Raw genomic sequence first — 26,390 nt, 5'->3', positions numbered from 1 at the left:
CCGAGTCCTTGGCAAAATGGTGATTAAATGAAATCCCAGGTGTTTATTGGGTCCAGAACAGAGAGTCGGACTTTTTCCTCTTTCCATGTTGACTGGGAACCATTTAACCATCGTTTCCTCAAGGTGTAAGTAGCACTGGGAAAGTTTGGAAGGGCACCTGCAGTTGAGATGATGTTGTAAAGTTCCAGGTTGTCCTGAGCAGATGACCATGCTGATGGCTTTGAAGTCCCTGGTGGGTGCTCTGCCAAGTCAGAGCTGACTCGCTGCCCTTTCTCTCTGCCAAGGTTGACACGGTGGGCAAGTGATTTTCAGGAGTGGGGAGGCCTTGGGGGACTCTCACCCTGGTGGGTAGTTACTTAAGTTTTTATGAGCATGGCTTGATTAATTCACTTCTAAAATGACGGTAGTTATACCTGGAGAGGCAGTTAGGAAGCACCTATGTTATTGGGTCCTTGGAAGAAATGATTAACTGAAATTCGCACTCTGTAAAATAATTAACCAAGAACAGTGACACTACGTTATGCGCTCATGTCGAAGAAAAGGTCTCTTAGATGGCAACTTAAAACTTTAAATTATTTTGGAGACTAGCTTTGGCTTTTAGATAGATTATAATAAAAGCAAATTATTGTACATTTTAATAATTGGCTTCTTTGGAAAAGGAGGTCCGATACGAGGCTGAGGACTGTGATGCATCTCATAAAAGCTAATTGACAATCTAGTTCTTTAAATACCACAAGAATCCATCATGGTTAACATGACTATGATGAGTTCCAAAGGAATTAAAGATGATTTACCAGCCATTGAGACATTTCTGCTAATATTATACATACTGAAGGAAGTAGTAAAAGAGATGAACACTTGTAGGCACCTCAAATTGCCTAATTTGTAAACAGATGCCATACACGTCACCTCCAGTTCGAGGGCACGTACCTAGTGCGTATCAATGCAGCAGCAATGATTGTACCAGATAGCTTTTTCTTGTCTCTATGTTGTCTTTTCCCCGGAATTTGTACAGACCCATTGGGATGTTGTGTTTCTATTCTTGGGAACAGCTGGTGTCTTCTTTATTTTGATCTGTCTCTTTTCTCTGTGGTGGTGCAAACCGCCTTAAAAGACTCTGGCAAAGGCGCATTGTGATCCACTGCCCCCCACTCCACTTTGAGACAACTCAATATGAGACCTCTCTTGTTGCTGACTTTACAAACTGACCTGGGAGGGGGCTGATGAGAGGAGAGAAGGGATTTAACTGTAAAAGGATTCTTCTCCAAAGGGCTCTCCCCTGGGCCCTTCACTGAATTGGGCCAGTCTATTCAAGTCTTTGTAGATCTGAGGTCACAACCTGATAAACTTGTGGTGCTCCATCTGACCTTAGGGAGTTAAAAAGAGTTTTAAGTCAATGTTTAAAAATCTAGACTTTTTTGGGTCTTTCTTATAAAACCAGAAATCTGATAAAACTGGACGCAGAGTGCCCCAGGGCAGGAAGCTGGAGCTGGGAAATGCTGTCCCCTTTAGGCAGGGCACATAACGTCTCCCCATCACCAGACTGGCCCATTTCACTCATTCTCTTACCTGCTATGGGGGAGCTATGAGTTGGAATTGACTCAACGGCATGTTTTTTTTTTTTTTTCTTGCTTGGTCCTCAAGCATTGAGTCTGGGTCCTCCATCAGAGGCTATTGATGCTAGAACTTACTAAGGCTCCAGGGAACTTACTCATAGAAGGATTCCACTTTGCCCTCAGGAAGAGTCAAGGCCCCTATCAGGAGCATATGGCCCTCTGCTTTGGTCCCATGATCCCCAGCCTCCCCTCTCATTGCACCAGCCTCATTCTTCTCCAGCTTGGAAAAAAAAAAAAAAAAAAAAAGCTGATTGAAGACTTAGAAAGTAAAATGAATTACTTGAACAATAAAACAAACATATAATGAGGGTAAAAGTGTGGAAGCAGTGGCTCCACACAACCTGTGCTGCCTTTTTTGGGTTATACTTTGTGCTCCTTGAGGGCAGGAATGGTGGGAAAGGTTGCGGTTGTGTTAGGCCCTTTTCCTTTTGGAAGCAGAATTCTCTTTCTTTTTGTTAAGACATCATTAGAGCCCGAGGAGTTTATTTTTGTAGACCTTCTCATCCTGTAAAATTAATAGTTTGTTAACTCTCTCTTTCTTGCACTCATTGGTGAGATCATTGAAGGGCAGGGTTGATGTGTGATCTGTCGGTAGGAACAGGTTTCTCCAGGCCTCATCTGCCTACTAGGGATTGGTGGTTCAGTGGTAGAATTCTCACCTTCCAAGTGAGAGACCAGGGTTCAATTTCCAACCAACGCCCCTGAAGCACGGCTACCACCCATCTGTCAGTGGAGGCTTACAGGATGCTGTGGTGTTGAACAGGTTTCAGTGGAGCTTCCAGACTAAGACAGGCTAGCGAGTAAGTCCTGGTGTTCTACTTCCAAAAATCAGCCAATGAAAACCATATGGATCACAATAGTTCAATCTGCCACCAGTCATGGGGATGGTGCAGGACCAGGCAGAATTTTGTTCTGTTGTGCATGGGGTCACCATGAGTTGGGGACTGACTCGACAATAGCTAAGAGCAACAACATCTCAAAAACAATGTTCACATGAAAGCAAGGTACAGAATAATCAATATGGCATTCTACCTTTTGATTAAAGTTTAAGAGCTTGCAAAATAATACCCTACATTTCATATGGATGCATACGCATGTAGTAAAACTATGAAGCATTTCTGAGTAGCATACACACCAACTGAGGGGTAATGGTTACCTCTTTGCAGAGACCAGGGAGCGGAATATAGGGAATTTCAGTGGTAAGGATCATGTTTTATTTCAGAGATGCAAATATATTTAAATTAAATATGCTGTTGTTGTTGTTAGCTGCCGTCAAGCTGGTTCTGACTAATCGAGACCCCATGCACAACAGAATGAAACACTTCCTGGTCCTGCTCCATCCTCACAATTGTTGTTATGCTTGAGCCCATTGTTGCAGCCACTGTGTCAATCCATCTCGTTGAGGGTCTTCCTCTTTTTCGATGAAGCTCCACTTTATCAAGCATGATGTCCTTCTCCAGAGATTGATCCTTACTGATAACATGTCCAAAGTATGTGAGACAAAGCCTCATCATCCTTGCTTCTAAGGAGCATTCTGGCTGTGTTTCTTCCAAGACAGATTTGTTCATTCTTTGGCAGTCTGTGGTATATTCAATATTCTTCACCAACACCATAATCCAAAGGCTTCAATTCTTCTTCAGCCTTCTTTATTCATTGCCCAGCTTTTGAATTCATATGAGGCAATTGAAAACACCGTGGCTTGGGTCAGGCACACCTTCTCTTCAAGATGAATAAATACAGGCAAGTGTTTTGTTCAATCTGGATGGTGGGTACACAGATATTTATGTGTGTCTGAAATATTGTAATAAATTATTTTAAAGTCAGCATAGTCAGAAAGAAAGTTTACAAGGTAGTAACTGGATGTATGTGACTGAAAGACAATCCCCTTTGTTTTAAAGTAAACCTGGGAGACAATTCAGCATGCTTAAATGCTGACTGACTGAGTGGAGCCAGTGGAGAGTGTGATGGCTGAGGGTGGACTCTAAGGAGGGAGCAGATGCCTAGTTCCAGGGCAGTACTGCAAGGTTTAGCCTCATACAGGAGTCAAGTTCTTCTTTCTTGGTGAGTTGTGTGAGAGGAAACCAGGTGCATTTCTGTGTTTGGTGGAGGAGAATTGAAGGTGTTCCTATGGAATAACTTTTGTTAACTCTGGGTGCTCATCTGCTGAGAGGGAGAGAGAGATTTGAGGAGCCTGACCAAGCCTTGAATATTTGCTGAGGTGCACCACAGCTGTATGGCTGTGTTTGGCCAGTGGGAAAGAATGCCTCTCTCTCAATTTACCTTACCCACTCTCAGTGTACCTAAGCCATGTCTCTCATTCTCTCAACCAGTTAGAAAGTGGCAATGAAATAGCTCTTCTGGGGACACCACAGCATTCAGATGTGAACCCTGAGAGGCTGGGCTAGGAGACAGTCTGACAGGTAGTAGCTTCCTGGGTACGGTCACCCTCTTCCCTCAACCACGGCTTTCTTAAAGGAAAAATTTCAGTGCTTCTCAGGCTTTATCTAGAGAGCTTGTTAAAATGCAGGTTCCAACTCAGCAGAGCAGGGATGGGACCTGAGATTCTGTGTTGCTAAGTTTCCAGGTGATGCTGATGCTGCTGGTCAAGGGATCATATTTTGAGGAGCACAGCCTAGCCCATTGTGTGGATGCTCTCTGTTTCTTGCTGGAGCAATACTTTCTTGAGAGGCTCTTTGGTCCTCCATCCAAACTTAGTTGTGGCCTACTGTCTCATCAGTTTGCCAGGTATACCCGTCCCTATCAGAATTCCAGGAAAAATGAAATTTGGATAAGCCAGGTCTTTTGCTACACTTGGTTCCCAGACCTTGCTTTGGTTTTGGGTCAAGGAAGAAGCTCAAGATAGCCAGAGGTTCATTTCTGGGAGAGGGGCAAACCATACTCAGTCCCAGGCAAAGCCTACATCTTCCTTCTCTCCTTAAGGCAGTACAGCAAGGCAAGCATAGTCAGTGAATGGGACCCTCAGCTCTCTTATGCCTTCAGCCACATATTTATCTCATTAACAGACTCACTGAAGAAGCAAAATCAGCATAAATGGTACTGGTTGACCATTTCCTCCAAGATCCAAGAGACTGTTCTTCTCGTCAAATATTAATCACCTTTTGGTTTGGTACTACCTTTTCATCACTTACACATCTTTAGTTGGTTTGTGCTCATAGCATCTTGGAACTTACACATTCCACCCATGAGTTTGGCTGGTTGGTTTTCCCACATTTACAGCCCCAGGGAAAAGCTGTAATTCCTATATCCCCCAAATTCTGTGCAGCCCAGTATTTTAAGATTTCATTCACTTATGTGATGATAACAGATTCAAGAGTTCTTTGATGTTAGCTGTAGAGACTGGCATATCATCACAAGAATGCTGGGAAGAAAAGATGGAAGTTATCTGTGCCTGTATATCAGCAGGCCTGCAGTGGCTAAAGTATTTCTAGAGCAGAGTTCCTCAGCTTTGACACTATTGACATTTTGTGCAGGATAATTCTTTGTTGTGTGTGTTCGTGGAGGGGAGGATGCCATCCTGTGCATTTAAGGATGGTTAGCAACATCTCTGATCTGCTATTAGATGACAGTAGAATCCTCCAAGTTGTGACAAACAAAAATGTCTCCAGATATTGTCGAATGTCCCCTGATTGAGAACCAGTGTTCTAGAAGATCCTCTAAAACAGAGAGGGAAACAGAAATCAATTCGGTGAACCTGGAGTTGGAACATACGTTAATTTAGACTGATCACAGAGAGGCCCCATCTGCACTTTAAAACGTGTTATTGCCAGAGCTATCAGTTAATACATTAACCAACTAGGCCTGAATGCTGGCAATCCTCAGCTTTCTGCCTTGGGTATTTTTATTTCATTGATTGCTCCCAGAGTATCTCATTTGCTTCTGGGTTTCAGTCATCTAGAGTAGACTGAATAAATCATATCAGCCTGAACCTTTCTGCTGAGCTCTGGGCCAGTAAACTCAATTTCTTACTGAATCTGGACATTCTGTAGACACCACAACTACAATTTTCTCCAGATTGACTCTTCACAGAAGCCAGGAGGATATTTCAACATTACAATTTTGGTTATATTGCTCTTCCACTTGAAACTTTTTGATGGCACCCCATCATTTTCAGGAAAAGTACAATTTGCTTACACAATAGACAAGGCCCTTCAAAATCTGCCTGTCTCTCCAGCCTTGTTTCTTAGTGATCTTCCCCCCCTTTTCTAATATATATATATATATATATATATATACACACACATGTATTTCAAGTAACTGGCTCATGAGGTTGTAGAAGCTGGAAAGTCCCAAGTCTGTGGGTCAGGCATCAGGCTGGAGGCTTCTCCTGGCTCATGTAGCTGCAGAAGCTGATGAACCCAAGATTGGCAGGTCAGATGGCAGGCTGCTGGCTCAAGTCCCCAAAATTCCATGATGAGTTGAATGCAGGAGCAAAAACCAGCAAGCTTTTCCAGAAAGTCTATGCAGACCACACACTCGAGAAAACTCCCTTTCAACTTATTGGCTGTTTGTAGCAGATGTCATCATGGAGGTGATTACATTTTACCAGATCCTATCATAGAGGTGATTACATCATTACATAACTACCAAACCACTGAGAGTTATGGCCCAGCCAAGTTGACACACTACCTTAACCATCACACTGGCTATATGATGACAACTTCCAAATTCTCATCTCCATCTGAACTAAACTGTAGAACTGTATACCTACTTTGCATTTTCACTTCAATGTCTAGTAGGCGTCTCAAACTGAACATGTCCGAAATAGGACTCCTACCTTCCACCACTCCTCTGGCAACCTGCTTCTACAGCGTTCCCCATGTCAGCTGATGGCAACTCCATCCTTACTGTTCCTCCAGGCAAAATTTTCAGAGTCATCCTTACTCCTCTCTATCTCATGACCCAAATGTAATCTTTCAGCAAATCTTGTCAGCTTTACCTTCAAAATATTGCCAATATTTCTGCCACCATTATCATTTCTAACCTGAATCATGGCAGAAGTCTCCTAACTGGCTGCCCTTTCCCCCTGTAGTCAACTACAGAGTGATCATTTTTAAACGGAAGTCATATCATGACCTCCTCTATTCAAAATACCTAATTGCTTCCCTTCCATTCAGAGTAAATGTTGAAGTTTTTACAGCATCTATAAAGTCTTATATGTTCTGCCTCTTTGTTATCATTCCCATCTCATCTGCTCCTCACTCCTCTCCAGCCACACTGGTCTTACACAGCCTTGGCACAGTCCTGCCTCAAGGCCTGTGTGCAGGATATACTCTATGCCTGGAATGCCTTTCCACTCAGTATCCACATAGCCCACTCCCTTACTTTCTTCATGTCTTTGTTCAAGTCATTATTTAAGATTGCTACTTTACGTTAACCAGTCAAAAAACCCATAGCTGTCCAGTTGATTCGAACTTACAGTGACCCTATAGGACAGAGCAGAACTGCCCCATAGAGTTCCCAAGGAATGCCTGGTGGATTCCAACTGCTGACTTTTTGGTTAGCAGCCATAGCTCTTAACCAGTACGCCACAGGTTTTTACTTTACCTTAGGCATGTCTTATCCCCTTCCCTGCCTTATTTTTCCTCCAGTCATTTATCATCATGTGACATCCTACATATTTTAGTTCATTTATTGTTTGTCTCCACTGGCTGGACTGTAATCTCAATGAGGACAAGAATTTTTGTGTGTGTTTTTCATTATTCTAACTCTAGGACATAGATGAATACCCAGCACATAGTAATTATTCAACAAATATTTATCAAACAAATTAATAGTACATGATGTAACCAAACAAAACCCATTTCTGTCGGTCAATTCCAACTCCTAGAAACGCAATAGGACAGAGTAAAACTGCCCCATAACATTTCCAAGGCTGTAAATCTCTGCGGAAGCAGACTGCCACATCTTTCTCCCATGGAGTGTCTGGTGGGCTTGAATCACTGACCTTTCGGTTAGCAGTTGAGCGCTCAACCACTGTGCCACTAGGGCTCCTGCATGATATAAAGTAGCTTTAATTCCTTAGGTGTACAATGCAATGATTTCTTAGAAAATAGAGACTCCAAAGAAGCCGGACTCACACCAAGTGGACTAGCAGCTTCCTCCTCAGTTTCCCTGCTCTCTTTATACTTTTTCTAGTATGTACACGGTGGTGTACTTGTTTTAACACTTCTACGCGCACCACCCCCCCATGGATGCACACTGCACATTCATTGCGTTTTTTCTTGGGAAATTTGTAGGAGGCCACTCTGTTATTTTTATCTGCCTATTATTCACTTCTCTTTACTGTGATAACGGCACCTGGATTTTATCTTAGGGGATTACACTTTCTCTAAGCTCAGTCCATGGAATTTGGATGGAGCTGAGACCTTCTTCCCCCAGGCTTCTGGGGTGAGTCCATGGATCAGTCCTAGCCAATCAGCCTATTTCATTGACCTCAATACAAGTCCACTGGCTATTGCAATTAGTTTAGGAATGATGCCATAAGTGAAGATGATCCTATCAGAGCAAGCGAATTCTGGGATATTTAGTAGAACCATAAAAGAAACCTTTCTTCTAAGATTCCAGTAAAGCTAATGTAAGATAGGAAGATACAATGTAGAGATAGACTGAGAATAAAGCCAACACAGGAAAGTAGAGCTGATGAATTCAGATTGATCTCTGATAACAGCGTTTAATCTCCTGGATCTAGTGATACCTGAAACCCTCACCCCTAATTATTTAGTTACGTGACTGTGATAGATAAGGTTATGTGTCAACCTGACTAGGCCATGATTCTCAGTGGTTTGGCAGTTACGAAATGAGGTAATTTGGCAGACATTGGACTGATTGCTTTTCCATAATGTAATCACCTCATGAAGAGATCTGATATAATGTTACCACCTTCATGACGAGATCTGCTATGAGCAGCCAATCTTTTCTAAGGGGAGTTGGGAGTTTCCTCAGGGGTTTGGTCTGCATCCATTATATATGGACGATCTAGCAAAGCTCATTGGCTTTTGCTTGCTCTGGATCCTGCATCCGACTAGTCATTATCTGGCCTCTGGTTTTGGGGACCTGAGCTAGCAGCTTATCTACCAATCTTGGGATTCTTCAGCTCCACCGCTTATGAGCCAGAGGCCTGCCATATTACCTGCTGGTCCTGTGTTCATTAGCCCTGCAGCTATGTGTGTCAGGAGAAGCCTCCAGCCTGATGCCTGACCCACGGACTTGGGGTTTACCAGCTTCTACAACTTCGTGAGTCATTTCCTTGAGATAAATCTCTCTATCTCTCTACAAATACATGAGCTTCTCTAGAGAGTCCAGCTTAAGATAATGACTGAAAAAATTCCCTTTTTTGATTAAGTTGAGTTGGTGGGGTTATGTCACTTTTAACCAGAAAGATTCTTTTTTTTTCTTTTTTAAGCATCTCAAGTCAGAAAATATATTTGTAACTAGTATGTATGTATATATATGAGTATGGATATATATACTTGAGAAGAAAACAAGCACACGCTTGAATTATGTCCAAAGTTCAAAAGTTACTGAACTTTAGACGAAGGTTTAGAGAACAAACTAGTTTCTCATCAAACAGTACACACATTGTTGTATGACATTGGTTAACAACTCCATGACATGTCAATATTCTCCTTTCTCAAACTGGGGTTCCCTATTACCAGCCTTCCTGTTCTCTGCTACCTTCCAGGCCCTGCCCCAGGGCTAGTGCACCCCTTTAGTCTTGTTTTGTTCCATGGGACTGTTCAATCTTTGGTTGAAGGGTGAACTTCAAGAGTGGCCTCATTACTGAGCTGAAAGGGTGTCCAGGGCCATACTCTCAGGGTGTCTCCACTTACTGTCAGGCCAGTAAGTCTGATCTTTATTTTTGAGTTAGAATTTTGTTCTACATTTTTCTCCAGCTCTGTCTGGGACCCTCTATTTGTGATCTTTGTCAGAGCAGTCAGTGGTGGTAGCCAGGCACCATCTAGTTGTGCTGGACTCAGTCTGGTGGAAGCTGTGTAACCAGAAGAATTCTGAAACAGTATTTAGTAATTTTGCCATGTATAAATCATTCTTCTATGGTCATATCTTGTCCATTCCCCAACCTTGTTGGATTTATCTTTGCATATCCAATATCAACAACATTGTTCTGTACAGAAGGTGCTTAATAAACATTGAATGGATGGATGGATAAGAAGAAATCTCCTGGTTCAAATTGCTCATGCTTTTTTTTTTTTTTTTCTAAATAGGGCCTTCCATTCGATCCTAAGAAATACAGCTCTCTTTGCTCCGTAATTGCATGCCCTGTGTTTATAAATTTGATACACTTACAGGAAAATGCCCATTTTATTTAGTGCAATTTTTAGAAGCCACTTTTGAAAATGAGTTTCTGGATATCTTCCGAAGCTAATAGACTCACAAAAATCCATTATGAATAGGGAGCCTAGAGTAGGATAGTAGAGATTCTGGGAATCTGGCTGGTTTCTTAAGAAAAAGATATCAATGTCCAAGAATGGTTAATTACAACCAAAGGCAGGGGTGGGGGGTGATGGTGGCTACGGACTTGACTGGCTTGTAGAGTGCAGCTTTGGTTTCCATTGAGTCCTGGAGTTTGTCTAGGTGTCATTGTTGCAGATAAGATTACCCAATAATCTGATCATCATATACACATGATATTAGTAGGTTTTGAATTAAAGACCCATAAGTTTTTACTTTTCTCATATTGAGAATACTATCATGGTCCCCAAATCTTTTTCTTCATATTTTTTGTAAATTGATTATGATAAAATGTTGAATGCAGCAGTTTTGTATATTCAAATAGAATTTAGATGTCTCATCCAAAGGCCTGATTTAGTCTTCAGACTTCATTAAATCCCTGTTTTGATGTAAAATTAATGTCAACTTAATTCTCAAATATCATGAAAAAGCCCCAAGCCTGTGGCAGCTTTGTTAGGGATCAACTCATTCTGAAGCTGTTCATTTTCTCTTAGAAGTTCTTCTTTGTTTAAATGCTTTTGCCGCTAGAAAAACATAAGCAAGATTTCTCTCATGGGAAGGGGTTGTTTTGCTTCCACACAGTTTTCTCTGTTTCCTTAGTCTGACAACAGTTGATGGTGACAGAGAGGGCTTTAGGAAAGTCCAAAAGGATGCATTTGTTCCAGGTCGTGATGCAATGCTCAAATCATTGCCTTCTCGGCTGGAGCTGTGGACAGTGCTGCAGGGGGCTCTCTGGAAGGTGACTGGTGCTTTCCACAGTCACTGGAGGCCCCTGTCCTTCTCATGGCCCCCATGTCCCCAGACCCTGCCAGTCTGGTGTTTGACCATTTAGTGAAGAGCAAGAAGGCTAGGCCTCTTGGCAAAGGTTTAGCCCAGGTCCAAGTGGCCCCAGCTTCTGTGACAGGAAGTAGATGTACTAGACCAGGGGCTGTCGTCCTAAGTGTCTACAGGGACTGGACACACGGAGTGGATGAATGAAGCAGACGTTGATGGAGGAGGTCTGCACTCCGTGGGAGGGCCCAGTTGCTTCCCATTCTTCGGTTTCCAGAGCTTCCGATTCTTCACAAGAAGCCAGAGATGCAAATTTTTATGTCAGTTTGTTATACTGTGGTGGCTTGTGAGTCGCTATGATGCTGGAAGCTATGCCACTAGTATTTCAAATACCAGGTTTCAATGGAGCTTTCAGACTAGGAAGAAAAACCTGGTGATCTACTTCTGAAAATTGGTTAGTGAAAACCCAGTGGATCACCACAGAATATTATCAGATATAGCGCTGAAAGACGAGCCCCCTAGGTTGGAAGACACTCAAAATACACAGTGGCTGCAGCAATGAACTCATGCAGACCAGTGATTGTGAAGGTAACACAGGACCAGGCAATGCTTCCTTACGTTGTACATAAGGCTGTCATGAATAGGAGTGAACTGGACAGCAACTAACAGCCTGATTGGAAAACATTGGCAATTAATTCAAGGTTTTATACAATGTGGTAAAGCATTTCTGTGGCCGCTAGATTAGAGACACCCCTGGTAGACTCCCCTCCTTTCCTCCTCCTGAGACAGGTGCTGGGGGAGGCGTAGCCTCATACCTTGTGGCTGAAGCATGGTCCAAAGAATCTGTGTCCTGCACATCCTCTGGGTCCTCGGTCTACTCCTTTGTCACCTCGCTCCCACGCTGACCTGCTGGGGGCCTTTGGTAGTGTCTTAGCTTCTGTCCCTAATCTTAGTCTCTAAGAACACTTCAGTCCCTCCAAGTTATCCAGGAATAATTATAACCATCACGATGCCACCTCCAGGGACCTGCGGTGAAAACTAATGAAGTGTTTCTCACATGCTCTCAAGTACCTTCTGAAGAAGTTGCTGCTTTCTCACAAGATGTTACACATTTCCTCCAAACCCACTGCTGTTGAGCTGATTCTGAGTCATCCCACCCTATAGGACAGAGTAGAACTTGCCCATAGGTTTTCCAAGCTTTACGGAAGGAGACTGCCACATCTTTCTCCTGCAGAATGGCTGGTGGGTTTGAACCGCTGACCTTTCGGTGAGCAGTCAAACGCTCAACCACTGAACCACCAGGGCTCCTATGCATCTTCCACCAGTGGAAATTAGGGAACTAAGAGGTCAATGTTTCTCAAACTGTGTCAAGCCAGCCGTCTGGATCAGAATCACCTTAGTGTGTTAAAATGCAGGTTCCCAGACTCCACCCCAACCCTATAAAATCACATTCTGTGGGATTGAGGCTTGGGACCTTGCATTTTTAACAAAGCACATCCCGTCCCACCCAGGCGATGCTAATGTTCATTAGAGTTTGAGAGGAATATTTGAGTCTTCAGAGGAAAGCAAAGTGTTAGCTGTGAAAAACAGCACTGGGTTAAAAGGGGGCATCTAATTCAGTTTCTTTGAGCCTGTGAAAATGGTTTATTAAGACTTTGGGATTATTTAACTCAGAACAAAGTATATGTCTGGAGATTTTGAACAATGAGCAGTGATGGTGTAGAAAATGGCTAAGAGCTTGGGCTTTGGAGGCCAGGACAGCCAGGCTCAAACCAGGGTGAGGCCAGAGAAATCTTACTTCACCTCTCCAAGCCTCAGATCTCCCATTATGGCTCAGCAGCCAAAGACTCGGTCACGGCTCTCCCACTGAAACCTGATGTGACCGAGGTACCTACTAAGAAGTCAAGAAGAAATGCTCACAGGTGTTTCTAATGCTACCTGGGTGGCCTGGAATCGAATAGAGAAGAAGCAAGAATGCCCCTGAGAGAGTTCTGCTGTCAAAAGAATCAGCAGCCTGGACAAGCAGAGGCCATGGCTGTTTGAGACTTAAATCAACCCTTAAGCCCTAAGCCTTGTTGGTTTAAGATGCAGCCTGAGAAAGCCACACAGCCCCCCAAGGACAGCATATTTTCCATCACCATCTTAGAGGCGGCCAAGAAGAATAACTGGAACTGAGAGGATCTCCCATGGCATAGCTCCAAGGGCCACAGAAGATAAGGTATAGGGCACTCCTCGGGAGTGGTATCCAGGGACATTCCCTCCCAGTGTCCACCCAGCAGGGCAGTCACTGCTGAACAGCTCCATTCTCGCCTTGCCAGCTGGGAGTGCTCATGGTGACTGATCCCTGTCCCCTACTGCAGTTGGGTGTGTGGGGCAGGTTGTTGTTGTTAGGTGCCATTGAGTTGATTCCAACTTATAGTGACCCATGTACAACAGAACAAAACGCTGCCCGGTCTTGTGCCACCCTCACAATTGTTGCTATGTTTAAGCCTATTGTTGCTGCCACTGTGTCAGTCCATCTCTTTGAGGGTCTTCCACTTTTTCGCTGATCCTATACTTTACCAAGCATGACGTCCTTCTTCAAGGACTGGTCCCTCCTAATAACATGTCCAAAGTACCTAAGATGAAGTTTCCCGATTCTTGCTTCCAAGGAGCACTCTGGCTATACATCTTCCAAGACAGATTTGCTCATTCTTCTGGCAGTCCATGGTATAGTCAAAATTCTTGACTAATACCATATTCAAAGGCATTCATTCTTCTTCGGTTTTCCTTATTCATTGTCCAGCTTTCACATGCATATGAAGCGATTGACAATACCATGGCTTGGGTCAGGCACATCGTAGTCCTCAAAGTGACATCTTTGCTTTTCAACATTTTAAAGAGGTCTTTTGCAGCAGATTTGCCCAAGGCAACACACCATTTGATTTCTTGACCACTGCTCCTGTGGCATTGATCATGGATCCAAGTAAAATGAAATCTTTGGCAAATTTAGTCTTTTCCCCACTTATCATGATGTTGCTTATTGGTTCATTTGTGGGGCAGGTGGCTCGTCTTAATCTGTGGGGAGGAGAGGCCAGGTCCAGACCTAGGGAGAAGCTGTGAGATGCTGGCCTTGGAGCATGAGGCTGTGAGTGGGTGGAAAGGTGCCTGGGTGTGTTCTGCACGTGGAAGGGGAGCAAGCTGAGCATCTGAGGCTGGAGGAGTGGGATGCGGTGGATGGGACTGTCCTTCAGAAGCATGTGCTGCCCTCCTGGGAAGACTTCTTTCCCCACTAGGAGGACATCAGCCGTCGGATAGTGAAATGCGAGTGGGATGACTTGTGTGATCTCAGAACAGAGGTTTTGCACGCCAGCACGTGGTTCTCCGTGTCTGTTTCCCCTCTGCCAAGATGTCTGGCAAAGCCCCAGATCAGTCTGCTCCAATAGTCCAAGCCAGAGAGAGAAAGTGGCACCGAGCCGCAGCCGGCCTCCCCAGGCCTGCAGCGTTACTGAGAAACAAACCTCCATTTCTATAAGCCAGGCTTGGCGAATCTTTCAGTAAAAGGCCAGAGAGAAAATATTTTAGAGTTTGAGAGCCATATGGTCTCTGTCACAACCACTCAACTCTACCTTTGTGCTGGGAAATCAGCCATATACAATATGTAAACAAATGGGTATGGCTGCATTCCAATAAAACTTTATTCATAAAAACAGGTATTGTGTTAGATTTAGCCCTCAGCCATAGTTTGCCCACCCCTGCTATAACCCACTGAGATTTTGGGGTCCTTTGTTATCTCTGTTGTTGTTAGCTGTCATGGAGTCGGCCACCATTGTGATTCACAGGGTTTTCAATGGCTGATTTTTGGAAGTAGATGGCTAAGCCTTTATTCCTAGTCCATCTTAGTCTGGAAGTTCTGCTGAAATCTGTTCATATATCACAGCAACACACAGACCTCCATTGACAGATGGGTGGTGGCTATGCATGAGGTGTGTTGGCTGGAATCCAACCCAGGTCTGCCACATGGGAAGTGAGAACTCTACCACTGATCCACCACTGCCCCCCAGTTATCCCTAGTCCAGTGGACCTCCAACTTTAAGGTACATCAGAACCACCTGGAGGGCTGATTAAAACAGGTTTCTGGGCTCAATCCCCAGAGGCTCTGATCTGGTAGGCCTGGGGTGGGGCCCAAGAATGTGCCATTTCTAACATGTTCCCTGGTGATGTTGATGCTGCTGGTCCAGGGATACCGCCCTGAGTATCACCGACCTGGCCTATCTTAACTGATATCATCTGTAAGATGGTGATAATAGCAGAACTTACCTCATGGGTTATTGTCAAAATTCAATAAGACAATGCCGTGACGTTATTAAGATAGTGCCTGGCACTTAGTAAATTCTCAATAATGCCAGCCACTGTTATGGTATGATCGTCATACTAGGTTTGCATCCTGTACGACCTGAAGATGCAGAATGGTCACGGAAGGAAGGAAGACCATTTGCCTTACAAAAGAGTCTTCATCTTGTCAAAGACTCCATCATGGGATTTATTTAAACAATGCCTTCTCACAGTGTGTTCAGAGCATTTACAATGGGGATTTCAGGTAAGCCTGACTTCCAGCTAAGAGACTTTAAACAGGTGGGCCTTCATCATCCCACTGAGAAGGTGACCGTTAGCTTTCCAGCTTCTCTGAGGCTAGAAAATCCAGATGGACTTGATTCAGACCCCTTTGCTAGCAGGATGATTACAGCTGCTCTGAGGAGGGAAGCTTGCAGATGTGGGGTGGATGGAGACACAGCGTGGGGTTGTGGAATGTGGGTGGGTTTGGGAGCTCAGCTGAGATCCGACAGCAGCTGTTTAACAGGTAAGTCACCTGGGCTGCTCGCTTCCTCTCTCTGAGCCTCAGTTTTTCTCATCTAAAAATGGGAATAATATGGCTCCCATCACAGGGTTCTGTGAAGATTAAATGAGAATATGTGCTAAGTGTCTAGAAGGCAAGGATCCTCACATTCCTTCCCCTTTCAAAGGATCCCTGCCTTTCTTTTAGGGAGTCAGTCGAGTGCAGTGATTATGTATGCAGCTCTTACCTGCTACTACAGTACATAGTGTCTTAAAAGCTTATGATCAGCCATCTAAGATACAACCATTGATCTTTATTCATGTGGAACAGAAGAGAAAGAGGGAAATTTGAGAATCAAAGAAGGAATTGGAATACAGGACTAACTGTCACCATGAATCACTGCCTCCTCCACCTTGAGACCAGAAGAACTAGATGGTGCCCATCTGCCACTACTAAACGTTCTGACTAGGGACACAACAGGTGAATCCTGATAAAAAGGGAGGAAAATGTGGAACAGAACTTCAAATTCTTAAAGAATCAAGACTTACGGGACCTATTGTGGCTGAAGGAGTCCTGAGACTATGGCCCTGAGTTGCTCCTCAAACCTGGAATTGAAACTGTCCCCTGAAGCCATCTTCAAACTAAGTAACACTTTAGCCCACAAAGTAAAAATTGTCACCCAAAAGTATTGTGTTTTAAAAAAGACATAATGATCTATATATAAGACCCAAGGATCAACAGCTATTTTAAAGCATATATCAGAAGGCTGGAGGTTTGTCGTTGTTGTTAGGTGCCGTCGAGTCGGTCCTGACTCATAGCAACCCTATGCACAACAGAATGAAACACTGCCTGGTCCTGTGCCATCCTTTACCATCCTTACAATCATTGTTATGCTTGAGCTCGTTGCTGCAGCCCCTGTGTCAATCCACCTCGTTGAGGGTCTTCCCCTTTTCCACTGACCCTGTACTCTGCCAAGCATGATGTCCTTCTCCAGGGACTGACTGGTCCCTCCTGATAACATGTCCAAATTATGTGAGATGAAGTCTCATCATCCTTGCTCTAAGAAGCATTCTGATTGTACTTCTTCCAAGACAGATTTGTTTGTTCTTGTGGAAGTCCATGGTATAGTCAATATTCTCTGCTAACACCATAATTCAAAGGCATCAACTCTTCTTCAGTCTTCCTTATTCAATGTCCAGCTTTCACATGCATATGAGGCAATTGAAAATACCATGGTCAGGTACATCTTAGTCATCAAAGTGACATTTTGCTTTTGAACAATTTAAGGAGGTCTTTTGCAGCAGATTTGCCTGATGCAATGAGTTGTTTGATTTTGACTGCTTCTTCTATGGGCATTGATTGTGGATCCAAGTAAAAAGAAATTCTTGACAGCTTCAATCTTTTCTCCACTTATCATGATGTTGCTTATTCGTCCAGTTGTGAGGATTTTTGCATATGAGACAATTGAAAATACCATGGCTCGGGTCAGGCGCACCTTAGTCTTCAGGGTGACATCTTTGCTCTTCAACACGTTGAAGAGGTCCTTTGCAGCAGATTTACCCAATGCAATGCATCTTTTGATTTCTTGACTGTTGCTTCCATGGCTGTTGATTGTGGATCCAAGTAAAATGAAATCCTTGACAACTTCAATCCTTTCTCCATTTATCATGATGTTGCTCATTGGTCCAGTCGTGAGGATTTTTGTTTTCTTTACGTTGAGGTGCAATCCGCACTGAAGGCTGTGGTCTTTGATCTTCATTAGTAAGTGCTTTAAGTCCTCTTCACTTTCAGCAAACAAGGTTGTGTCATCTGCATAACACAGGTTGTTAATGCGTCTTCCTCCAATCCTGATGCCCCATTCTTCTTCATATAGTCCAGCTTCTCCTATTATTTGCTCAGCATGCAGATTGAATAGGTATAGTGCAAGAATACAACCCTGACGCACACCTTTCCTGACTTTAAACCAGTCAGTATCCCCTCGTTCTTTCTGAACAACCACCTTTTGATCTATGCAAAGGTTCCTCATGAGCCCAATTAAGTGTTCTGGAATTCCCGTTCTTTGCAATGTTATCCATAGTTTGTTACGATCCACACAGTCAAATGCCTTTGCATAGTCAATAAAATACAGGTAAACATCCTTCTGGTATTCTCTGCTTTCAGCCAGGATCCATCTGATATCAGCAATGATATCCCTGGTTCCACGTCCTCTTCTGAAACTGGCCTGAATTTCTGGCAGTTCCCTGTGGATATACTGCTGCAGCTGTTCTTGAATGATCTTCAGCAAAATTTTGCTTGCGTGTGATGTTAATGATATTGTTCTATAATTTTCACTTTCGGTTAGATCACCTTTCTTGGGAATAGGCATAAATATGGATCTCTTCTAGTCAGTTGCCCAGGAAGCTGTCCTCCATATTTCTTGACATAGACGAGTGAGCACCTCCAGCACTGCACCTGTTTTTTGAAACATCTCATTTGATATTCCATCAATTCCTGGGGCCTTGTTTTTCGCCAGTGCCTTCAGAGAAGCTTGGACTTCTTCCTTCAGTACCATCGGTTCCTGATCATATGCCATCTCTTGAAATGGTTGAACATTGACTAATTCTTTTTGGTATAATGACTCTGTGTATTCTTTCCATCTTCTTTTGAATCTTCCTGCATCGTTTAATATTTTCCCCATAGAATCCTTCACTATTGCAACTCGAGGCTTGAATTTTTTCTTCAGTTCTTTCAGCTTAAGAAACACCAAGCGTGTTTTTCCCTTTTGGTTTTCCATCTCCAGCTCTTCACATATGTCATTATAACACCTTACTTTGTCTTCTCGAGATGCCCTTTGAAATCTTCTGTTCAGTTCTTTTACTTCATCAATTCTTCCTTTTGTTTTAGCTGCTCGATGCTCAAGAGCAAGTTTCAGAGTCTCCTCTGACATCCATCTTGGTCTTTTCTTTCTTCCCTGTCTTTTCAATGACCTTTTGCTTTCTTCATGGATGATGTCCTTGATGTCATTCCACAACTCGTCTCGTCTTCAGTCACTGGTGTTCAATGTGTCAAATCTATTCTTCAGATGGTCTCTAAATTCAGGTGGGATATACTCAACATCATATTTTGCCTCTCGTGGACTTGCTTGGATTTTCTTCAGTTTCAGCTTGAATTTGCAGGGGAGCAGTTGATGGTCTGTTCCACAGTCTGCCCCTGGCCTTGTTCTGACTGATGATGTTGAGCTTTTCCATCGTCTCTTACCACAGATGTAGTCAATTTGATTTCTGTGTGCTCCATCTGGCGAGGTCCATGTGTATAGTCTCCATTTATGTTGGTGAAGGAAGGTATTTGCAATGAAGAAGTCGTTGGTCTTGCAAAATTCTATCATTCGATCTCCAGCATAGTTTTTATCACCAAGGGCATATTTTCCAACTACTGATCCTCCTTTGTTTCCAACTTTCACCTTAAAATCACCAGTAATTATCAATGCATCTGGATTGTATGTTCGATCAATTTCAGACTGCAGCAGCTGATAAAAATCTTCTGTTTCTTCAACCTTGGCCCTAGTGGTTGGTGTGTAAATTTGAATAACAGTCGTATTAAATGGTCTTCCTTGTAGGAGTATGGATATTATCCTATCACTGACAGCGTTGTACTTCAGGATAGATCTTGAAATGTTCTTTTTGACAATGAATGCAACAGCATTCCTCTTTGAGTTGTCATTCCCAGCATAGTAGACTACATGATTGTCCAATTCAAAATGGCCAATAGCAGTCCATTTCAGCTCAATAATGCCTAGGATATTGATTTTTATGCGTTCCATTTCATTTTTGATGATTTCCAATTTTCCTAGATTCATACTTCGTACTTTCCAGGTTCCGATTATTGATGGATGTCTGCAGCTGTTTCTTCTCATTTTGAGTCGTGCCACATCAGCAAATGAAGGTCCTGAAAGCTTTACTCCATCCATGTCATTAAGGTCAACTCTACTTTGTGGAGGCAGCTGTTCTCCAGTCATCTTTTGAGAGCCTTCCAACCTGGGGGGCTCATCTTCCAGCACTATATCAGACAATGTTCCGCTGCTGCTCATAAGGTTTTCACTGGCTGATGCTTTTCAGAAGTAGACTGCCGGGTCCTTCTTCCTAGTCTGTCTTAGTCTGGAAGCTCAGCTGAAACCTGTCCTCCATGGGTGACCCTGCTGGTATCAGAATACCGGTGGCATAGCTTCCAGCGTCACGGCAAAACTCAAGCCCCCACAGTACGACAAACTGACAGACACGTGCGGGGCTGGAGGTTAGGGGGTTTAAATAAGTGAAAGTGAAACAACCAGGACAGAAATAATGGGAGTGTTGACACAATGTGAAGAATGTAACCAAAATCACTGATCATTATGCCCAGAAACTCTGGAATGGGAGCAAGTTTTGCTACATATATTTTCACCAAAAATAAAACTAAATATTTTTTAAAAAGAATGCAGCTCTTGGAGCCCACTGCCTGAGTTCAAATTCTGCTCCACCATCTTGTTACCTGCATGTCCCTGCTCAAGGTACTTGACCTGTTTGTGCCTGGGTTCCTTCTCTGTAAAAGACGGATGATAATAGGAGCATCTTCCTCAAAGAATCGCCATCACTGCGAGGGTTGAGTGCACTTAAGATGGCCACCAGACACTAGAAGGTTATATGGCATGCCTGGGCAAGCTTCCCTCATGGCAGGTCTAGCCTCTGCAATGCCGTGTTCTTCTGTTAGTGATGGCCATAACCAAGAAAACCAAACCTGTGGCCATCCAGCCAATTCTGACTCATGGCAACCCTACACGTTTCAGAGTAGAACTGTGCCCCATAGGGTTTTCAATGGCTGTGATACTGCAAAGTCCCTGGGCAACAGAAATGGTCAAGTGCTCAGCTATTAACGGTTGGCAGTTTGAACTCACTCAGAGGCACCTTGGAACAAAGTCCTGTGATCTGCTTCTGAAATGTCACCCCCCCACCCCAAAAAACCAATGCCATCCAGTCGATTCCAACACATAGTGACCCTATAGGACAGAGTAGAACTGCCCCATAGGGTTTCCAAGGAGCAGCTGGTGGATTCGAACTGCCGACCTTTTGGTTAACCACAGAGCTCTTAATCATCGGAAACCCTATGGAGCACAGTTCTACTCTGACACACATGGGGTCACTACGAGTCGAGATCGACTCAATGGCAATTTGGTTAATCTTATGGAAGTAGATAGCCAGGGCTTTCTTCCACAGCACTGCTGGATGGATTCAAACTCCCAACCTTCTGGTTAGTAGCCAAGTGCAAGCCATTTGCACCACCCGGGGACCCCAGCGATGACAGTAGCCACCCATTATTAGATGCTCCCCATATACCAGGAGTGGGGAAGCAGTGATGGGTGAGCGGTATAATTCTTACCTTCCTTACAGGAGATCCAGGCTCAATTCCCAGGCGATGCACTTCCTGCACAGCCACCATCCGTCTACCAGTGAAGGCTAGTGTGTTGCTGTGATGCTGAACAGGTTTCAGTAGACCTTCCAGACTAAGACAGACTAGGAAGAAAGGACTGGTGATCTACCTTCAAAAATCAGCCCGTGAAAATCCTGTGAATCACAATGATCCGATCTGCAACAGAAAATGGGGGTGGAGCAGAACCAGGGAGCATTTCAGTCCATTACGCGTGGAGCTGTCCTGAGATGGGGCCGACTCAATAGTAAATAAACAACACCCACCAGGGGTTTTGCCCAGCACCTCACACTTCTATCTCCTTTAGTCTTCTTGACTACACTCTAACGTGGGTGCTGTTAGCATCCCCATTTTATAGATGAGGAAACTGAGGATTAGAGAGGCCAAATAGCTTTCCCAAGGACAAACAGCTAGTGGTGAGGGCAGGATTCCAGCCCCACAGTTTGAATGTGGAGCCCACTATCTTGGCCACAATGCTAGGTTGTTTCAGCGCTGAAGCACTTATTCTGTCACCTGGCAATCACCCTTAGAATGTTCACCTCAAAGTCCTCACAAGGAGCTTTCCTTCATCTGCACTTTCTTGTTAAATGTGTGTCGAGTGGCTATATGAAGGTATGAATGAACGCTAATCCACCCTCAGCCCTCAGTGATTTGGGTCCAGCCTTCCTGGGAAGGAGTGTGATGCTGTGGTCGTCTTTCCACTCAGCCCCAGTGGAAGGAGCCGTGACTGTTAGCTGTTTCCCCTCCCCACCCCTCACCTCCATCGTAACCATCAAAGATAGTTTTTTTCTGTGTGTAAACCTTTTCTTGGGTTTTTATAATAGTGGTCTCATCCAATATTTGTTCTTTTGTAATTGAATTATTTTACGCAGCATAATGCCCTCCAGATTCATCCACTGTTCTTTATCATTGCGTAGTATTCCTTTGTGTGTATGTAACATAATTTGTTTATCCACTCATCTGTTGATGGGCACTTAGGTTGTTTTCACCCTTTTGCTATCGTGAATAATGCTGCAGTGAACATGGGTGTGCGTATGTCTCTTCCTGTGACAGCATCTTGTTTCCTTTTCAGGGTCCTCTATCCGCTGGGCAATTTGTGTCAATGATTTTTATATCGTCTTTAAGGAAATTAGAGTCATATTAAACTGGGATGCATGATTTAGGTCCTTCCTTTAACCGTAAGTCAGTGTTGATAGCCCTCTCTTTTGAAGCAAAGCCTGAAATGCAGGCTATACATTGGCACACGGGATCCTGGCTTCAAATGGCACCGTGGCATTTGCAAACCCTGTGGCTTCCAATCAACATTTGCATTGGATGGAATGAGAGCAGGGAAAGCTTTGGAAGAGCCATCTGCTCAACTCCCAGTGGCTTCTGTTTCTCATTTGGTCTGAAATTTGGTCGGGGGGAGCAGGCGGGGTGTGGTGGGCAGTTCTTCTTTCTAAACCTTCTTATCTGGTGCCTGGGGAGCCAGCCTCCCCCTCTGCCCCAACTCCTGGCTTTCTGGAAGCTCTCTGGGCCAGGACAGGCTGGTTAGGGGGCAGGGAGCCAGCGTTTCTACTGCCTTCTGCTCCCTCATGCCTTTCCATTCAGGACTACCTCTCACCCGGCACTGCCGCCTCTAATTAGCCGTCTATCTGCTCCAAGGCAACCTACCAGCTGCCTTTTTTTCCAAGAGCAATAATCTGGCTGCTCTGCTCAAAAGCCTTTGCCTCCATCCTGCTACCGATGGAGCCAAGTCCAGACATGAGCAGACATTCTAGGTTCTCACTGTTGTTTCATTGTCCCTTCCTGCTTTTTTTGTCTCCTCTTCCCAGAATTTCCCTGTCGTGGACACTCTCAGTGTCCATCGTGTTTCCTGGCCCCCGGTTGCTATGAGTCAGAATTGACTTGACGGCAACAGGTGTGGTTTTTTGTTTTTTTACAGCCTCAGTGGGAGCCCTGGTGGCACAGTGGTTAAGAGCTTGGCTGCCAGCCAAAATGCTGACAGTTTGAATCCATCAGCCACTCCTTGGAAACTCTATGGGGCAGTTCTACTCTGTCCTGTAGAGTTGCTAAGAGTGGGAATTGACTCAACGGCAACGGGTTTGTTTGTTTTTTGGTTTATAGCTTCAGTGCACAGGGACCACTTGCCTACTGCCAGCCCCCGCACTGCCCAGTAAAGCCCGTACAGCTCTGGTCTCTGGAGCCCACTTTGCTACTCGCATGAAGTAAAAACCAGTTGCTGTCAAGTTGACTTAGACCCATGGCGACCCCATGTGTGTCAGAGTGGGGTTTTCGATGGCAAATTTTCCAGAAGTAGATCAACAGGCGTTTCTTCTGAGGTGCTTCTGGGTGGACTCAAACCTTCAAGCTTTTGGTTAGCAGCCGAGCTCATTAGCCATTTACGCCACCGGAGGCCTCCCTTACGTAAAATACCAGGGAATGAACGCCTCTCCACTGCCTGGCAGCGTCCTGTGGTCACTGAGTCCAGCTCCCTCACATCACAGGCTGGATAAGTCTGACACATGTGTTCTACACTGTCTCCCAGTCGTCCCTGTCTTGATAGCACACTATTGGCTGCCTCCCCTTGCCTGTCTCACTTCCTTATGCCTCCAATTGTGTTTTCTGGATCCACCAGCCCCCACATCTACTTGTACCCAAATCCTTGTCTCAGAGTCTGCTTCTGGGGGAACCAAAGTTAAAATTCTCCCCCTTCCCTCTGCTCCTCTGTGGCTAACATTTGCTTCTGCTGTTTCCTTGTCCTGGAGTCCCTGGGTGCCTAAACAGTTAAAGCACTTGGCTGCTAACTGAAATGTTGTAGGATTGAGTCCACCCAGAGGTACCTCAGAAGAAAGACTTGGAAATCTGCTTCTGAAAAATTGTTAGGTGCCGTCGAGTTGATTCCAACTTCTAGCCATCCTGTGTGCAACAGAACGAAACACTGCTCGGCCCTATGCCGTCTTCACAATCGTTGCTATGCTTGAGCCCATTGAAAACTCCATAGAGTTCAGTTCTATACTGGCACACATGGGGTTGCCATGGATTGGAATTGACTCAACAGCATTTTTTTTTTCCTGCTTGTTTTAAGATGATAATACTGTTCCTTCACTCCCCCTATGAGATGCCACACATCACCACACCCACCTCTTCCGGGAGCCCACCGCACTTTGGGACTGTATCTCCAACAAGAGGTGCCCAGCCTGCTTGGTGGTGTGGGTGGCTGCGCTTGCATGGACTCTGAGCCCTAAGGGCAGGCTCCACAGGTGTTCCACCTGAACCCACAGTGTGACCGGCACGAAGACATTCTGGAAACACTTGTGTAATGGTTGAAAAAAAAAACAAAAAACCAAACCCACTGCTGTCAAGTTGATTCTGACTCATAGTGACTCTATAGGACAAGAGTAGAACTGCCCGATAGAGTTTCCAAGAAACGCCTAGCGGATTCCCACTACACCACCAGGGTTTCCAATGGTTGAAAGGGTACTGGAAAACACCAATAAAGTAAAATGCTCAGGGAATGGATTGTTTCAGGTTAATTTTGGAAGCAACTTGGGCTCCAACAGATTACTTCTTTTTATTTCAACACCTACTGGCATTTTTATTCTGGAAGGTACAAGTCTACTTTTTTGCCTCAGGAAATCTAGTTTAATAAACACAGTTTAACCTTTCTTGGATGTCAGAGCCTAGCAGCACTTTGGGCTTACAGCTCCGAATGGACTTACCTTGCAGGTGGCAGACGCAGAAGGAGCGGTGGCCAGGCAGGTGTCTGTGGGGACAGAGACAGGCCCCAGGCTGGTCCTTTGGGCCTTGCATCAGCAGCATTGTTTTCTGTCTGCTGCAACTTTCTCCACAATGCCAAATTCAGAGAAAAATAATTCTGGTGACCTTCAGGATGTGCGACACGAAGGACAGTGTCTTAGTTATCTACTGCTGCTATAACAGAAATACCACAAGTGGATGGCTTTAATAAAGAGAAATTTATTCTCTCAGAGTCTAGGAGGCTAGAAGGCTGAATTCCGGGTGCCAGCTCCAAGGGAAGGCTTTCTCTCTCTGTTGACTCTGGAGGAAGGTTCTTGTCATCATCTTCTCCTGGTCTAGGAACTTCTCAGTGCAGGGACCCCAGGCCTAAAGGGCGCGCTTTGCTCCTGGCATTGCTTTCTTGGTGGTATGAGGTCCCCTGTCTCTGTGCTTGCATCTATTTTTTATATCTCAAAAGAGAATGACTGAAAATACAATCTAATCTTGTAGATTGAGTTCTGTCTCATTAACATAACTGTCTCTAATCCTTTCTTGTTAACATCATAGAGGTAGGATTTACAACACATAGAAAAATCACATCAGATGACAAAATGGTGGACGTCCCACACAATACTGGGAATCATGGCCTAGCCAAGTTAACACATAATTTGGGGGGCCACAATTCAATCCATGACAGAGGTGTTGACTAGGCTTATGGAGGTAGTGGTTCGTAGCTTCCAGGATAGCATCCCGTGGTAATGTGGAGAGCAGATGATTTCTTTTTTTGGAGTGCATGCCTGATGATTGTTTGTTGCTTTGTTAAGTAGTCCTAACCGCACACGGTTCTTGACTGCCTGATGGTGGAGGAGCATTTCAGTGTTAGCTGGCGTGCTAAGGGATAGCTGAGAGAGGGCATGCTTCATGTGTACCCCATTGTAGCCCCAGGCTCATGAGTACCCACAGCCCATTTCTGCAGATTGTTAACGACAGCTCTAGAAAATCAGTAAAATCAGCACCTCTTTCCTTAAGAAAGGGGAGACATTTCCATTTCCTCACCGGCCTGCTGCAGAGTTCTGTATGCTGGGCGGGCTCCTGGACCACAATCAGGTGACTCGCAGCTACTACACTGGGAGTTGACCCCACTTTTTATTGCTTGCTCTGTACCAGATGCAATCACATTGAATTTTGCAATGATGCTATGGGAAAGCCATTACTATCCCATGTTAAGGAGCCCCGGTGGCCTAATGGTTAAGCACTTGGCTGCTAATTGAAAGGTTGGCAGTCCTATAGTTCAAAGCCACCAGTGGCTCCATGGAAGAAAAGACTTGGTGATCTGCTCCTGTAAAGATTACAGCCCAGAAAGTCCTATGGGGGCAGTTCCGCTCTGTCCTATAGGGTTGCCATGAGTCAGAATTAACTTGATAGCACACAACAACAATATCCCACTCTAGCTTTGAGGACACAGAGGTTCAGGGGGTTAGATGGTATGCCTGATGTCACATGAAGCATGACAATAGAGCTGGAGCCTTGTGCAGGCCTGCTAG

Source organism: Elephas maximus, chromosome 21, assembly GCF_024166365.1.
Source record: "Elephas maximus indicus isolate mEleMax1 chromosome 21, mEleMax1 primary haplotype, whole genome shotgun sequence".
Lineage (NCBI taxonomy): Eukaryota > Metazoa > Chordata > Mammalia > Proboscidea > Elephantidae > Elephas > Elephas maximus.
Note: the sequence above shows the minus strand (reverse complement) of the source record.